Here is an 18,631-nt window from a genome sequence, read left to right on the forward strand (position 1 = left end):
AATATCATGTCTTAATTCACCTTCTTTTTCTAAAAACATTTCAAAACATTAAGATAAATATTTTTAGATTTCAGTCCACAAATTAATTCAAGTATTTGATATCTCCCACATGGCAAGCAATATACTAAAAGATGAGGAGACCTTCACTCTAGTTATGGCCTAAAAACATTGGTCCTGAGGAAGCCATTTAACTTCTTTCCATCACTGTGTTTAGATCGCTAAAATAAGACTACATTGTGGCTCTCAAACGCTTACAGGGTCAAGCAAATAGCATAAATGTACTTGAAGCCGAGATGCTTCATTTGCGTATTAACCAAAAGGCACATTCTTCTCTTCCACAAAGACGCTTGCTTTCGTCTTTCTTTTTAAACACAGTACCCCCTCAGATTATATTTTGTTTTCCCATTCCTGACAAAGACAGAAATATTTTCTTTCTTCTTAACTGTACTACAAGAAAATAATAATACAAACACAATGATTAACGTCAACAGACCACTGACTACAACACTGCCAGCCCATCAGGGAATGCCCCAATGGAGTCACACTGGAGAGATCAGCCCCCATCTGCAGAAGCACCTGCTATCCACTGTGGCTGGTGGCTTCTATGCAGGAATGCAGGCCCAGTGCTGCCTAATATTCCAAGTTTTCAAGAGAAGCCTAACATTTAGATTTTTATTTGAAATACGCTTGCTTGAAAATTTTGGCAACCAATTCAAAAAATTATAAGAATTCAACTAGGGTCATCACTGTGATGAACAAACAACGAGGCCATCTGTGGCCTGGGGGCTGTCAGTTTGAGACTTTGGGACTCGTTGATTTCTAAGGTTTCCCCCTACTCAAACAGTTCTGTGATTTCCACTGGGAGATCCTGAAGTTTGGATCACAGTGGCATCAATCCAATTAATATCACAGCTACAGCTGCCAGAAAGAGTCTCATTGTACCTGCACCCTGAAAAAAGGAGTTGCCTAAGAGAAGCCATTCGTTACATTTAATAAAGTAGCCAGTAACAAGAAGCTAGGAGGGAGTTCATTAAATTCTAAATTAGGAAATGTGTATGTTTAGGTGCTGGTTACAATTCTCTTGAGGCCTATGGAATAATAGGTCTTTGATATTCCATGCAATTAATATTGATTATAAGTTGTATAAGTTTTCTGAAATGCAAATATCAGTTTGGTATACTGTTGATCAAATTTTTACATCTTCAGCAGCCACAAAACCCAATGTCAGGGAGAAAATGCAAATCAGATCCTTGAACGCACTCCCTGGGCCATATTGGGAACTCACTGAACCCCTTACTAGTCCCAGGAGTTCCGGAGACACATGGCTTCCATTGTGATATATGCTTCTATTGTGTCAGCTTAAGGGATCTCAAAGTGATTAATGGTATCTAAAAATAGTTCCAGAGAACATGAATTGACATCTTGGCATGCCGCTTATTTGTTGTGTATCCTTGGCCAAGTTACTTAAACTCTCTGGACTCATTTTTTACGTCTGCAAAATAGGGATTATGTGAGGATTAATCAAAACATCATATAGTCTGACATAAGGTAGATATATAGACTCAGGAAATGTTTATTGAAGTGAAAGAGTATGAGTAACCAACTGGTTTTGTTTAGTAGATCCCAGAATATCTAGGACAGGGTTTCTCATGAGAATATTCTAACACACTGGGGAGTTGCACCAGTGGTGAGAAAAGACAGGAGTTAGAGTGTGAGCGTAGGAAACTACACGTAGCCCAAAGCTTATCTTATCTCTATAGCAGCCGGACAGTCAAAATCTGAACTAACTCGGGGGGGGCTTAGACATATGAACATATACTCTAATAATAAAAGACACTGAGAAAACCCAAAGATCCTTTTCGCATTTTAAGAAACAAACTCCTTTATTACTTGAGCAGTTTGTTGTACTTCAGATCATTATTGAAGTTCGACTAAAAAATGGCCCACTTTATTTTATCACATTATCAGGGCAGAAATTAAAGCAGAATTGATATAGCTAAGGAGGAGCAGGGCTGGAAACTCATGCTATCTAAGTTCAGAGTGTGCCAAGAATTCAATTTAGTTTATGAAAATGTCAGAGACTGTCTCTGTCACAGCCGTCCTGACCGCATGAGACACTCTCCATCCACAAGGCCATGAAATTATCCCAGGTGGCCAGTTTCTAGGCCATCACAACCCTTTAAATCGTAGGAAAAACAAAACACAAGAGCATTTATCAAGAGTAGAATTGCAGGTTGGGAGAAAACTTTCTCCCAACCTGATGGATTGGTTGATGGATGACTGTGACTTTTTTGGGGGCTAGTAATTTAAAACTTCTGATATTCCAAGTTAGTGCTAATATTTGGCACTTTGGGTAGGTGCCCTCTCAGTACTGATTTTTTATTCTTCTAAGACTTGCATCTAACCTTTGGCCCATTTTGTAATCTCTCCTGCCTAAAAGATGGTGTACAGATTGCCTGAGATATAGACTAACAGCTGTGTTTTTTCTGGCAATTCAAACACTTTGAATATAGGTCTTAGTAGTTGAAGTGCTAGTCTGAAAACTCTGCACTGAAGTTCTTTGAGAATTTATCAATTTGTGTTTAGGGACTTTTCAAATGGAAAAATGAAGCTATTCATGTTTTCACAGGCAGTTCCAAATTCCAAACTGTGTCAAGGGTAAAATGTTTCTGTGCTTGAAAGGCCAAGGCAGACTTACGTAACGCAGAAGAGGACAATGTAATGCTACCCCAGAAACAAATGATGGAGCTTTAAAAATGTGCTATTCTATAACTTGATGCAATAGGAAGTGGTTCTTTCTCACCCCTTAGGGGAAATGAATTTGGTTTTCATAATAAACCTGTAAGGCCTAAAGAATTAGAAATTCAAATAGTTTTTATAAATAAAGAAGGTTTTGTTTTATATTTTCCATATTTGGGAAACCAATTCTCTGAGGAGTTTTGAAAGTGGCATGCTCTATGGGTTTTCCCATGTTGCCACTGGTAATTGTGATCTTTGTACGTTTTTCTTTTTTTTAAACAGTTGAGACTTCAGAGTCTTTGTCTGAAAAGCCCAGCTACCACATAGGTTTGCAGAATTCCTTAGATATTTTTCCAGGCCAGGTTCTTCTTACTAGTCCATCTTTCACTCACGTTTTAAGCTACGGAATGGGAGGACAGCTACCTAAGATTAAAGGAGAGTACAGAAAAGTGTAGGGTACGTTGTAGTTGTTGAGAAATATGTGGAAGGTTTTCTATTTGCAGTAAGGATTTACATACTTGAGTCTGTATAGAAGTAAGAGTTTCTACAAAGACAGTAAGCTGGCTAAACCAGCAGTAGCAAAGAAACCAAAACCAAGTCCTTGATTGGTTTGGAACTGAGGAACTCAAGAGGTAAATTTTAGATAAGGAATTGTGGAGAGATGAAAAGGGGGGTGGTGTGCATCACACACCACTGGCCTAGTGGCTTTTAACTCCAAAGCCCATGGTTTTTCCACAATATTGTCTAGTTGCATTCTGTCTGAAACTATTTCCATTTGGGAACCCAGTAACTGATTTCCAACCATAGGTATATATAATGGAATATTTGCAAGCAATGAGCTTGGTGAGGAATGGTGGTGATTGAAAAAGCAGTATTCATCTTTAAAATAATTTGATAAGACAAATATTCTTGGAGATTGTGTGCCAATATATTTTTTTTGAAAGCTAATGTTTCTAACAGAAACTCTGGTACATACCCTAAACCACCACAGAAAACCTACAGGATGTTGTAAGAAAAAATTTAAGAAGAAAATAATAAAGGACTGGCACTCAAAGTCTCCCAGAAGTTTTTTTTCACCCATAGCAGGATAAAACTGTAAAAATTAGTAACCAAATACTTTGTTTTAAGGGTGGGACAAACTATTTTTTTAAAAAAGCATATAAAAGCTAATCCAAACCTTTATTCAAGCTGATATCTGTTGTGATTTTCTTGCTTTTTGGTGAGCAGAGGTAGACAAAATGTTCTCCAAAGGCCTTGAAAATGGAAGATCGTGTGGTCATTGCATTACCCTTTAGAAGGGTGTAACACTGTTCTATTACTCCTTGCAAAAACCTAAAATTTGATAAAACAGATAAAACAGGTATAAATCTTGGAAAGATAAATGCACTGAACAAACTGACGTTGTTAACATAGCAACACCTATGATCATCCCAACTCACTTTCTTGTTTCTTTGCTAATACATTAACCACTGAAGCCATCTATGTTTCTTCCTTGCAGTGTTTTAATTACAGACCATATTGTTTTCATCTCGCAGTTCTCCAAAGTTCTTTCTCAATTTGGTTTTCTCAGCAAATGAGAAAAGCTAAAAGATCGGTAATGCATAGAATTTTATTATCTGCAAGGATTTAGTGATTTGGAGTGAATAAGTTTAATCAATTTCTATATTGGGAAGTTCAACGTAATTCATGTAAGCCTACAATACCTGAAAAGTTACAAATTTCAGAAGGCCTATATTTTTTATTTTCATCCAATTTTTAATTTCACCATATATTTTTTATTTTCACCCAGATAAGAACTTATCAATCAATTCATACTAAGGAAGTAACATTCATTTATTTCACAAATATTTATTAGACACCTGACATATGCCAGGAAAAAGCTAGGCACTGGGATCAGATAGTAATATCTAAAAAGAATCTTTGCTCTTGCCAAATCTGTAATGATCCAGCATAGAAGATAGATACTCAAGAAATAAAGGGTGCTAAATTATAACAATTTTAACATATGCTTATAGGGGAGCACATGTCAGAAACATGTAAGTTAGTTTAGATGGAATAGGGAAAAGCTTATAAGAGGCAGGTCCCACAAAAATCTCCCTGGTGAATATTTGTCAGTACTTAAAATCATTATTCATTTATTTGTTTCCATGCTTATTGTCTGTGTGCTCCCAATAGTATGTAAGTTTTGACCATACTTCCAGAGCCTAAACAAGGTCTGGAACACAATAAATGTTTCCTAACTAAATGACTAACTGGTAAGAAATGATGCTGAGGAGGTGGATAAGAGCCTTCTAAGTTATGCTGAGATGTTCAGACTTCATTTCCCAACCAGTGGAAAGCATTGAATGGTTTCCAGCAGCAGAATGGCATGATGTGATACTTAGTACCACTCTAGCTCCACAGAGAAAATGGATTGGGCAGAATAGGAAAAGTTAGTGACCTTCAGTGAGGGATCTACACCCGAGTATGGGTCAAATTTGATGGTGACCTAAAGTTAATGATGGGGATGGGGATGGAGAGAAGTGGACAGATTCAGGAAATGTTTAAGAAATAGAACCAACAGGCCTTGGCGATTGGATGGATATGGTGCAGGGAGGGAGGGGATTAATCAAGAGAGATTTCAGGTCTGAACCATTAGATGGTTGGATGATATTAATATTTATTAAGACAGGAAACACTGGAGCAAGAAGGGTTTTCTTGGGTAATGTCAAGAACTCAGTTTTGAGCGTAGGCACTTTGAGGTATCTTCATGATATCCAAGTAAAAATGTCCAGTAGATAATCAAACACATGGGAACAAAACTAAGAAGGGTGCCTGGACTGGAGATAGAAGTTGAACTTTTAGATCGACAGAGAAATCAGTTGCAACCCAAACTTGTGAGGAAGCTATGATCAGAACAGAGCATTATTTTTCTTTCCATTTTCATGACACTTGGCGTGCCACACTTGCTAAGCATTAGCTGATGATGACAATTTCCTGGTGTCAGACTAGTCTTCAAGTTGAAGTGCCAAACTGCACTGACAAAGCCTGGCCTCGTGCAATTTCCAAATTGCTTGGCAGCTGAAAGAGGTGAAAAACTCATTACCAACCCATCTGTCCTGAGATTCTGCCCTGATTTCTAGGCTAGAGAAATTTGAATAATTTCAAGAAAATTTAAATAGCACACATGGATCAGTAAATTCCTTCACTATCAGCTCTATATTCTAGTTTCTTGGACATGAGCGAAAACCTCAGAAAGTTGAGCAAGGTGGCAGTATTAGCAAGTAGATACCCTAAATGTCGCCTTCATTTCAGTAGAAAACATAATTGAACAGAGAATCAGAGGTCTTTCCATTAAGTATACTACATTTTTGTTACCAATACTGATTTTTCTCCCCTCTATTTCTATGATCTGTGTTTAGGTCTATATTAAGGTACTCCTGTACAATAAAATTAAAACACAGTAGGAGCAATGAAATTAATGGAATGGTCAATTTGACTCTCTTGCTTGTTGCAGAGAAACTTTCCTGAATTCAAATCTTTACTCCCCTACTTGCCTTCAGTCCTTTTCTCCTCTTTTCTTTCCATTCTTCCTGATTTCTCTCCCTTCTTCCCTCTCTTTCTTTCTTTCCTTGTGTAATGAAAGAGGATGGGATTTTGGGTGCGTGGGATTCTGAGTCAGAGAGAACTGGCTTTGGATCAGATTTCTACTTAATTTTTATTAAAGGCTCTGAACCTGTTCCCTAAGTTTTAAATTATAATAATGATGATGATTTAAAATATCACAAGGTGGGGGGACCTTCAAGATGGTGGAGGAGTAAGAGGTGGAGATCACCTTCCTCCCCACAAATACATCAGGAATACATCTACATGTGGAACAACTCCTACAGAACACCTACTGAATGCTGGCAGAAGACCTCAGACCTCCCAAAAGGCAAGAAACTCCCCACGTACCTAGGTAGGGCAAAAGAAAAAGAAAAAACAGAAACAAAAGAACAGGAACGGGACCTGCACCAGTGGGAGGGAGTCATGAAGGAGGAAAGGTTTCCACACACTAGGAAGCCCCTTCCCTGGTGGAGATGGGGGGTGGTGGGGGGGAAGCTTTGGAGCCATGGAGGAGAGCGCAGCAACAGGGGTGCGGAGGGCAAAGCAGAGACGTTCCCGCACAGGGGATTGGTGCCGACCAGCACTCACCAGCCCAAGAGGCTTGTCTGCTCACCCGCCGGGGCGGGCAGGGGCTGGGAGCTGAGGCTCGGGCTTCAGAGGTTGGATTCCAGGCAGAGGACTGGGGTTGGCTGCACGAACACAGCCTGAAGGGGGCTAGTGCACCACAGCTAGCCAGGAGGGAGTCCGGGAAAAAGTCTGGAACTGCCTAAGAGGCAAGAGACCATTGTTTCAGGGTGCACAAGGAGAGGGGATTCAGAGCACCGCCTAAACTAGCTCCAGAGACGGGCGCGAGCCGTGGCTATCAGCGCGGACCCCAGAGACGGGCACGAACAACGCGAACGCTGCTTCTGCTGACACCAGGAATCCTGTGTGCAAGCACAGGTCACTATCCACACCCCCCAAGGAGCGTGTGCAGCCCGCCACTGCCAGCGTCCTGAGATCCAGGAACAACCTCCCCAGGAGAACACATGGCGCGCCTCAAGCTGTTGCAACGTCACACTGGCCTCTGCCACTGCAGGCTCGTCCCACCTTCCAACTGTGACTACCGTATGCCTCCCTCCCCACGGCCTGAGTGAGTCAAAGCACCCTAATTAGCTGCTGCTTTAACCCCCTCCTCTCTGGGCGGGAAACAGATGCCAGAGGGTGACCTACACGCAGAAGTGGAGCCAAAATCAAAGCTGAACCCCGGGAGCTGTGCAAACAAAGAAGAGAAAGGGAAATTTCTCCCAGCAGCCTCAGGAGCAGCAGATTAAATCTCCACAATCAAGTTGATGTACCCTGCATCTCTGCAATACCTAAACAGACAACAAATAGTCCCAAAATTGAGGCAGTGGACTTTGGGAGCAACTGTAGACTTGGGGTTTGCTGTCTGCAACTGATTTGTTTCTGATTTTTATGTTTATCTTAGTTTAGTTTTTTGTGCTTGTTATCATTGGTGGATTTGTTTGCTTGTTCTCTTCTTTTTTTATTCCTTTTTTATTTAAATAATATAAAAATTTTTATTAATTTTATTAAAAATTTTATTTTCTTTCTTTTTTTCTCTGTTTTCTTCTGAGCTATGTGCTGACAGGGTCTTGGTGCTCTGGCCTGGTGTCAGGCCTGAGTCTCTAATGTGGGAGAGCCGAGTTCAGGACATTGGACCACCAGAGATCTCCTGGCACCAGGTAATATCAATTGGCAAGAGCTCTCCCAGAGATCTCCATCTCAATGCTAAGATCCAGCTCCACCCAACGGCCAGCAGGCTCCAGTGCTGGATGTCCCATGCCAAACAACTAGCAAGACAGGAACACAACCCAACCCATTAACAGAGAGGCTGCCTAATATCATACTAAGCTCACAGACATGCCAAAACACACCACTGGGCATGGCCCTGCCCACCAGAAAGACAAGATCCAGCCCCACCCACCAAAACACAGGCACAAGTGCCCTCCACCAAAAAGCCTACAAAAGCCACTGAAACAACCTCACCCACTGGGGGCAGACAACAAAAACAATGGGAACTACAAACCTGCAGCCTGTGAAAAAGAGACTCCAAACACAGTAAGTTAAACAAAATGAGAAGACAGAGAAATATGCAGCAGATGAAGGAGCAAAGTAAAAACCCACCAGACCTAACAAATGAAGAGGAAATAGGCAGTCTACCTGAAACAGAATTCAGAGTAATGATAGTAAAGATGATCCAAAATCTTGGAAATAGAATGGAGAAAATACAAGAAATGTTTAACATGAACCTAGAAGAACTAAAGAGCAAACAAACAATGATGAACAATACAATAAATGAAATTTAAAATTCTTTAAAAGGAATCAATAGCAGAATAACTGAGGCAGAAGAACGGATAAGTGACCTGGAAGACAAAATAGTGGAAATAACTACTGCAGAGGAGAATAAAGAAAAAAAAGTGAAAAGAATTGAGGACAATCTCAGAGACCTCTGGGACAACATTAAATGCACCAACATTCAAATTATAGGGGTCCCAGAAGAAGAAGGGAAAAAGAAAGGGACTGAGAAAATATTTGAAGAGCTTATAGTTGAAAACTTCCCTAACATGGGAAACGAAATAGTCAATCAAGTCCAGGAAGCACAGAGAGTCCCATATAGGATACATGCCAAGACACATATTAATCAAACTATCAAAAATTAAATACAAAGAAAAAATATTGAAAGCAGCAAGGGAAAAACAACAAATAACATACAAGGGAATCCCCATAAGGTTAACAGCTGATCCTTCAGTAGAAACTCTGCAAGCCAGAAGGGAGTGGCAGGACATATTTAAAGTGATGAAAAGGAAAAACCTACACCTAAGATTTCTCTACCCAGCAAGGATCTCATTCAGATTTGATAGGGAAATTAAAACCTTTACAGACAAGCAAAAGTTAAGAGAATTCAGCACCACCAAACCAGCTTTACAACAAAAGCTAAAGGAACATCACTAGGCAGGAAACACAAAAGAAGGAAAAGACCTACAATAACAAACCCAAAACAATTAAGAAAATGGGAATAGGAACATACATATCGATAATTATCTTAAATGTAAATGGATTTAATGCTCCAATCAAAGGACACAGACTGGCTGAATGGATACAAAAACAAGACCCATATATATGCTGTCTACAAGAGACCCACTTCAGACCTTGTGACACATACAGACTGAAAGTGAGGGGATGGAAAAAGATATTCCATGCAAATGGAAATCAAAAGAAAGCTGGAGTATCAATTCTCATATCAGACCAATAGACTTTAAAATAAGGAGTATTACAAGAGACAAAGAAGGACATTACATAAGGATCAAGGGATCAATCCAAGAAGAAGATATAACAATTGTAAATATTTATGCACCCAACATAGGAGCACCTCAATACATAAGGCAAATGCTAGCAGCCATAAAAGGGGAAATCGACAGTAAAACAGTCACAGCAGGGGAATTTAACACCCAACTTTCACCAATGGACAGATTATCCAAAATGAAAATAAATAAGGAAACACAAGCTTTAAATGACAACATTAGACAAGATGGACTTAATTGATATTTATAGGACTTTCCATCCAAAAACAACAGAATATGCTTTCTTCTCAAGTGCTTATGGAACATTCTGCAGGATAGATCATATCTTGGGTCACAAATCAAGCCTTGGTAAATTTAAGAAAATTGAAATCATATCAGGTATCTTTTCTGGCCAAAACGCTCTGAGACTAGATATCAATTACAGGAAAAAAAATGTAAAAAATACAAACACATGGAGGCTAAACAATACGCTATTAAATAGCCAAGACATCACTGAAGAAATCAAAGAGGAAAATAAAAAACACCTAGAAACAAATGACAATGAAAACACGATGACCCAAAACCTGTGGGATGCAGCAAAAGCAGGTCTAAGAGGGAAGTTTATAGAAATACAATCCTACCTCAAGAAACAAGAAACATCTCAAATAAACAACCTAACCTTACACATAAAGCAATTAGAGAAAGAGGAACAAAAAAACCCCAAAGTTAGCAGAAGGAAAGAAATCATTAAGATCAGATCAGAAATAAATGAAAAAGAAATGAAGAAACAATAGCAAAGATCAATAAAACTAAAAGCTGGTTCTTGGAGAAGATAAACAAAATTGATAAAACTTTAGCCAGACTCACCAAGAAAAAAAGGGAGAAGACTCAAATCAACAGAATTAGAAATGAAAAAAGGAGGAGGTTAGAGAAGATGGTGGAAGAGTGAGATGCGGAGATCACCTTCCTCCCCACAGATACATCATAAATACATCTACACGTGGAACTACTCCTACAGAACACCTACTGAATGCTGGCAGAAGACCTCAGACCTCCTATTAGGCAAGAAACTCCCACGTACCTGGGTAGGGCAAAAGAAAAAAGTAAAAACACAGACAAAAGAATAGGGACAGGACCTGCACCAGTGGGAGGGAGCTGTTAAGTTGGAAAGGTATCCACACACTAGGAAGCCCATTCGCGGGCAGAGACTGTGGGTGGTGGAGGGGGGAGTTTCCGAGCCTCGGAGGAGAGCACAGCCACAGGGGTGCGGAGGGCAAAGCAGAGAGATGCCCGCACAGAGGATCGGTGCCGACCAGCACTCACCAACCCGAGAGGCTTGTCTGCTCACCCGCTGGGGCGGACGGGGGCTAGGAGCCGAGGCTCAGGGTTCGGAGGTCGGATCCCAGGGAGAGGACTGGGGTTGGCTGCGTGAACACAGCCTGAAGGGGGCTAGTGCACCACGGCTACCTGGGAGGGAGTCCGGGAAAAGTCTGGAGCTGCCAAAGAGGCAAGAGACTATTTCTTCCCTCTTTGTTTCCTGGTGCGCGAGGAGAGGGGTTTAAGAGCACTGCTTAAAGGAGCTCCAGAGATGGGCACGAGCCGTGACTATCAGCGCAGACTCCACAGACGGGCATGAGATGCTAAGGCTGCTGCTGCCGCCACCAGGAAGCCTGTGTGCGAGCACAGGTCACTGTCCACACCTCCCCTCCTGGAAACCTGTGCAGCCCGCCACTGTCAGGGTCCCGTGATCCAGGGACAACTTCCCCGGGAGAACTCACGGCGCGCCTCAGGCTGGTGCAACGTCACGCCAGCCTCTTCCACCGCAGGCCCGCCCCTCACTCCGTGCCCCTCCCTCCCCCACGGCCTGAGTGAGCCAGAGTACCCGAAGCAGCTGTTCCTTTAACCCCTTCCTGTCTGAGTGAAGAACAGATGCCCTCCGGTGACCTACAAGCTGAGGTGGGTCCAAATCCAAAGCTCATCAGTGAAAACAAAGAAGAGAAAGGGAAATCTCTCCCAGCAGCCTCAGAAGCAGCATATGAAAGCTCCACAATCAACTTGATGTGCCTGCATCTGTGGAACACCTGAATAGACAACGAATCATCCCAAATTGAGGAGGTGGACTTTGGGAGCGTCGAGATATATATATATATATATATATATATTTTTTTTTCCCCTTTTCCTCTTTTTGTGAGTGTGTATGTGTATGCTTCTGTGTGAGATTTTGTATGTATAGCTTTGCTTTCACCATTTGTCCTAGGATTCTGTCCGTCCGTTCTTTTTTGTTTTTTTTTATTTAAAAAATTTTTTTTCATAATAATAATTTTTTATTTTAATAACTTTATTTTATTTTATCTTATTTATTTTATTTTATCCTCTTTCTTTCTTTCTATTGTTTCTCCCTTTTACTTTATTTTATTTATTCGGTACGTGGGCCCCTCACTGTTGTGGCCTCTCCCATTGTGGAGCACAGGCTCCGGACACGCAGGCTCAGCAGCCATGGCTCACGGGCCCAGCCGCTCCGTGGCATGCGGGACCAGGGCACGAACCCATGTTCCCTGCATCGGCAGGCAGACTCTCAACCACTGCACCACCAGGGAAGCCCTGTTTCTCCCTTTTATTCTGAGCCGTGTGGATGAAAGCCTCTTGGTGCTCCCGCCAGAAGTCAGTGCTGTGACTCTGAGGTGGGAGAGCCAACTTCAGGACAATGGTCCACAAGAGACCTCCCAGCTCCACGTAATATCAAACAGCGAAAATCTCCCAGAGATCTGCATCTGAACACCAAGACCCAGCTTCACTCAATGATCAGCAAGCTACAGTGCTGGACACCCTATGCCAGACAACTAGCAAGACAGGAACACAGCCCCATCCATTGCCAGAGAGGCTGCCTAAAATCATAATAAGGCCACAGACACCCCAAAACACACCACCAGTTGTGCACATGCCCACCAGAAAGACAAGATCCAGCCTCATCCACCAGAACACAGGCACTAATCCCCTCCACCAGGAAGGACACACAACCCACTGAACCAACCTTAGCCACTGGGGACAGACACCAAAAACAACGGGAACTACGAACCTGTAGCCTGCAAAAAGGAGACCCAAACACAGTAAGATGAGCAAAATGAGAACACAGGAAAACACACAGCAGATAAAGGAACAAGATAAAAACCCACCAGACCTAACAAATGAAGAGGAAATAGGCAGTCTACCTGAAAAAGAATTCAGAATAATGATAGTAAAGATGACCCAAAATCTTGGAAATAGAATAGAGAAAATGCAAGAAACATTTAACAAGGATGTAGAAGAACTAAAGAGGAAACAAGCAATGATGAACAACGCAATAAATGAAATTAAAAACACCCTAGAAGGGATCAATAGCAGAATAACTGAGGCAGAAGAACGGATAAGTGACCTGGAAGATAAAATAGTGGAAATAACTACTGCAGAGCAGAATAAAGAAAAAAGAATGAAAAGAACTGAGGACAGTCTCAGAGACCTCTGGGACAACATTAAAGACACCAACATTCGAATTATAGGTGTCCCAGAAAAAGAAGAGAAAAAGAAAGGGACTGAGAAAATATTTGAAAAGATTATAGTTAAAAACTTCCCTAATATGGGAAAGGAAATGGTTAATCAAGTCCAGGAAGCAGAGAGAGTCCCATACAGGATAAATCCAAGGAGAAACACACAAAGACACATATTAATCAAACTGTCAAAAATTAAATACAAAGAAAACCTATTAAAAGCAGCAAGGGAAAAGCAACAAATAACACATAAGGGAATCCCCATAAGGTTAACAGCTGATCTTTCAGCAGAAACTCTGCAAGCCAGAAGGGACTGGCAGGACATATTTAAAGTGATGAAGGAGAAAAACCTACAACCAAGATTACTCTACCCAGCAAGGATCTCATTCAGATTTGATGGAGAAATTAAAACCTTTACAAACAAGCAAAAGCTGAGAGAGTTCAGCACCACTAAACCACCTTTACAACAAATGCTAAAGGAACTTCTCTAGGCAAGAAACACAAGAGAAGGAAAAGACCTACAATAACAAACCCAAAACAATTAAGAAAATGGGAATAGGAACATGCAGATCGATAATTACCTTAAATGTAAATGGACTAAATGCTCCCACCAAAAGACACAGACTGGCTGAATGGATACAAAAACATGACCTATATATATGCTGTCTACAAGAGACCCACTTCAGACCTAGGGACACATACAGATTGAAAGTGAGGGGATGGAAAAAGATATTCCATGCAAATGGAAATCAAAAGAAAGCTGGAGTAGCTATTCTCATATCAGACAAAATAGACTTTAAAATAAAGACTATTACAAGAGACAAAAAAGGACACTACATAATGATCAAGGGATCAATGCAAGAAGAAGATATAACAATTGTAAATATTTATGCACCCAACATAGGAGCACCTCAATACATAAGGCAAATGCTAACAGCCATAAAAGGGGAAACTGACAGTAACACAATCATAGTAGGGGACGTTAACACCCCACTTTCACCAATGGACAGATTATCCAAAATGAAAATAAATAAGGAAACACAAGCTTTAAATGATACATTAAACAAGATGGACTTAATTGACATTTATAGGACATTCCATCCAAAAATAACAGAATACACATTTTTCTCAAGTGCTCATGGAACATTCTGCAGGATAGATCATATCTTGGGTCACAAATCAAGCCTTGGTAAATTTAAGAAAATTGGAATCTTATCAAGTATCTTTTCTGACCACAACGCCATAAGACTAGATATCAATTACAGGAAAAGATCTGTAAGATATACAAGCACATGGAAGATAAACAATACGCTATTAAATAGCCAAGACATCACTGAAGAAATCAAAGAGCAAATCAAAAAATACCTAGAAACAAATGACAATGGAGACATGACGATCCAAAACCAATGGGAGGGCTTCCCTGGTGGCACAGTGGTTGAGAGTCTGCCTGCCGATGCAGGGGACATGGGTTCGTGCCCCAGTCTGGGAAGATCCCACATGCCGTGGAGCAGCTGGGCCCGTGAGCCGTGGCCGCTGAGCCTGCACATCCAGAGCCTGTGCTCTGCAACGGGAGAGGCCACAACAGTGAGAGGCCTGCGTACAGCAAAAAAAAAAACCCAAAAACCTATGGGATGCAGCAAAATCAGTTCTCAGAGGGAAGTTTATAGCAATACAATCCTACCTTAAGAAACAGGAAACATCTCAAATAAACAACCTAACCCTGCACCTAAAGGAATTCACGAAAGAAGAACAAAAACCCCCAAGTTAGCAGAAGGAAATGAATCATAAAGATCATATCAGAAATAAATGAAAAAGAAATGAAGGAAACGATAGCAAAGATCAATAAAATTAAAAGCTGGTTCTTTGAGAAGATAAACAAAATTGATAAACCATTAGCCAGACCCACCAAGAATAAAAGGGAGAAGACTCAAATCAACGGAATTAGAAATGAAAAAGGAGAAGTAACAACTGACACTGAAGCAATACAAAGGATCATGAGAGATTACGACAAGCAACACTACGCTAATGAAATGGAAGACCTGGAAGAAATTGAAAAAATTTTAGAAATGCACAACCTGCCAAGACTGAACCAGGAAGAAATAGAAAATATGAACAGACCAATCACAAGCATTGAAATTGAAACTGTGATGAAAAATCTTCCAAAAAACAAAAGCCCAGGACCAGAGGGCTTCACAGGTGAATTCTATCAAACATTTAGAGAAGAGCTAACACCTATCCTTCTCAAACTCTTCCAAAATATAGCAGAGGGAGGAACACTCCCAAACTCATTCCATGAGGCCACCATCACCCTGATACCAAAATCAGACAAAGATGTCACAAAGAAAGAAAATTACAGTAGGCCAATATCACTGAAGAACATAGATGCAAAAATCCTCAACAAAATACTAGCAAACAGAATCCAACAGCACATTAAAAGGACCATACACCATGATCAAGTGGTGTTTATGCCAGGAATGCAAGGATTCTTCAATATGCACAAATCAATCAACGTGATACACCATAGTAAAAAATTGAAGGAGAAAAACCATATGATCATCTCAATAGATGCAGAGAAAGCTTTCGACAAAATTCCACACCCATTTATGATAAAAACCCTCTAGAAAGTAGGCATAGAGGGAACTTTCCTCAACATAATAAAGGCCATATATGACAAACCCACAGCCAGCATCATCCTCAATGGTGAAAAACTGAAAGCATTTCCACTAAGATCAGGAACAAGACAAGGTTGCCCACTGTCAGCACTATTATTCAACATAGTTCTGGAAGTTTTAGCCACAGCATCAGAGAAGAAAAAGAAATAAAATGAATTCAGATTGGAAAAGAAGTAAAGCTGTCACTGTTTGCAGATGATATGATACTATACATAGAGAATCCTAAAGATGCTACCAGAAAAGTACTAGAGGTAATCAATGAATTTGGTAAAGTTGCAGGATACAGAATTAATGCACAGAAATTTCTGGCATTCCTATACACTAATGATGAAAAATCTGAAAGTGAAATTAAGAAAACACTCCCGTTTACCATTGCAACAAAAGAATAAAATATATAGGAATAAACCTACCTAAGGAGACAAAAGACCTGTACGCAGAAAATTATAAGACACTGATGAAAGAAATTAAAGATGATACAAATAGATGGAGAGATATACCATGTTCTTGGATTGGAAGAATCGACATTGTGAAAATAACTCTAGTACCCAAAGCAATCTACAGATTCAATGCAATCCCTATCAAACTACCACTTGCATTTTTCACAGAACTAGAACAAAAATTTTCACAATTTGGATGGAAAAACATAAGACCCCGAATAGCCAAAGCAAACTTGAGGACGAAAAATGGAGCCTGAGGAATCAGGCTCCCTGACTTCAGACTATACTACAAATCTACAGTAATCAAGACAGTATGGTAGTGGCAGAAAAACAGAAATATAGATCAATGGAACAGGATAGAAAGCCCAGAGATAAACGCATGCACATATGGTCATCTTATCTTTGACAAAGGAGGCAAGAATATACAGTGGAGAAAAGACAGCCTCTTCAATATGTGGTGCTGGGAAAACTGGACAGGTACATGTAAAAGTATGAAATTAGAAAACTCCCTAACACCATACACAAAAATAAACTGAAAATGGAGTAAAGACCTAAATGTAATTCCAGACACTATCAAACTCTTAGAGGAAAACATAGGCAGAACACTTTATGACATAAATCACAGCAAGATCCTTTTTGACCCGCCTCCTAGAGAAATGGATATTAAAACAAAAATAAACAAATGGGACCTAATGAAACTTAAAAGCTTTTGCACAGCAAAGGAAACCATAAACAAGACCAAAAGACAACCCTCAGAATGGGAGAAAATATTTGCAAATGAAGCAACTGACAATGTATTAATTTCCAAAATTTACAAGCAGCTCATGCAGCTCAATAACAAAAAAACAAACAACCCAATCCAAAAATGGGCAGAAGACCTAAATCGACATTTCTCCAAAGAAGATATACAGATTACCAACAAACACATGAAAGAATGCTCAACATCATTAATCATTAGAGAAATGCAAATCAAAACTACAATGAGGGCTTCCCTGGTGGCGCAGTGGTTGAGAGTCCGCCTGCCGATGCAGGGGACACGGGTTCGTGCCCCAGTCCAGGAAGATCCCACATGCTGTGGAGTGGCTAGGCCCATGAGCTATGGCCGCTGAGCCTGCGCGTCTGGAGCCCGTGCTCCGCAACGGGAGAGGCCACAACAGTGAGAGACCCACATACCACAAAACAAAACAAAACAAAACAGAAAACAACTATAATGAGATATCATCTCACACAAGTCAGAATGGCCATCATCAAAAAATCTATAAAGAATAAATGCTGGAGAGGCTGTGGAGAAGAGGGAACACTCTTGCACTGTTGGTGAGAATGTAAATTGATACAGCCACTATGGAGAACAGTATGGAGGTTCCTTAAAAAACTAAAAATAGAAGTACCATGTGACCCAGCAATCCCACTACTGGGCATATACCCTGAGAAAACCCTAATTCAAAAAGAGTCATGTACCAAAATGTTCACTGCAGCTCTATTTACAATAGCCAGGACATGGAAGCAACCTAAGTGTCCATCTACAGATGAATGGATAAAGAAGATGTGGCACATATATACAATGGAATATTACTCAGCCATAAAAAGAAACGAAATTGAGTTATTTGTAGTGAGGTGGATAGACCTAGAGTCTGTCATACAGAGTGAAGTAAGTCAGAAAGAGAAAAAAAATACCATATGCTAACACATATATATGGAATCTAAGAAAAAAAGAAACAATGTCATGAAGAACCTAGGGGTAAGACGGGAATTACGACACAGACCTACTAGACAATGGACTTGAGGATATGGGGAGGGGCAAGGGTAAGCTGTGACAAAATGAGAGAGTGGCATGGACATATATACACTACCAAACGTAAAATAGATAGCTAGTGGGAAGCAGCCCCATAGCACAGGGAGATCAGCTCGGTGGTTTGTGACCACCTTGAGGTGTGGGATAGGGAGAGTGGGAGGGAGGGAGACGCAAGAGGGAAGAGATATGGGAACATATGTATACGTATAACTGATTCACTTTGTTATAAAGCAGAAACTAACACACCACTGTAAAGCAATTATACTCCAATAAAGATGTTAAAAAAAAAAGAAATGAAAAAATAAGTAACGACTGACCCTGTAGAAATACAATGGACAAGCAACTTTATGCCAATAAAATGGACAACCTGGAAGAAATGGACAAATTCTTAGAAAAGCACAACCTTCTGAGACTGAACCAAGAAGAAATAGAAAATATAAAAAGACCAATCACAAGCAGTGAAATGGAAACTGATTAAAAACCTTCCAGCAAAACAAAGCCCAGGACCGGATGGCTTCACATGTGAATTCTATCAAACATTTAGAGAAGAACTAACACC

At 40.4% G+C, this 18,631-nt stretch overlaps 1 protein-coding gene across 1 annotated transcript in view; it reads right to left on the bottom strand.

The window, feature by feature from the left end:
- The window catches only part of LMNTD1 (lamin tail domain containing 1), a 442,143-nt gene that overhangs the window by 279,225 nt on the left and 144,287 nt on the right, over window positions 1–18,631 (bottom strand). Inside the window, exon 7 of the transcript XR_009521169.1 lies at window positions 3,917–4,071. The gene's annotated coding sequence lies outside the window, so the exon portion shown is untranslated. The remainder of the gene's footprint in view (window positions 1–3,916; window positions 4,072–18,631) is intronic.

The sequence above is a fragment of the Delphinus delphis genome, chromosome 11 (genome assembly GCF_949987515.2).
Source record: "Delphinus delphis chromosome 11, mDelDel1.2, whole genome shotgun sequence".
Classification (NCBI taxonomy): Eukaryota; Metazoa; Chordata; class Mammalia; order Artiodactyla; family Delphinidae; genus Delphinus; species Delphinus delphis.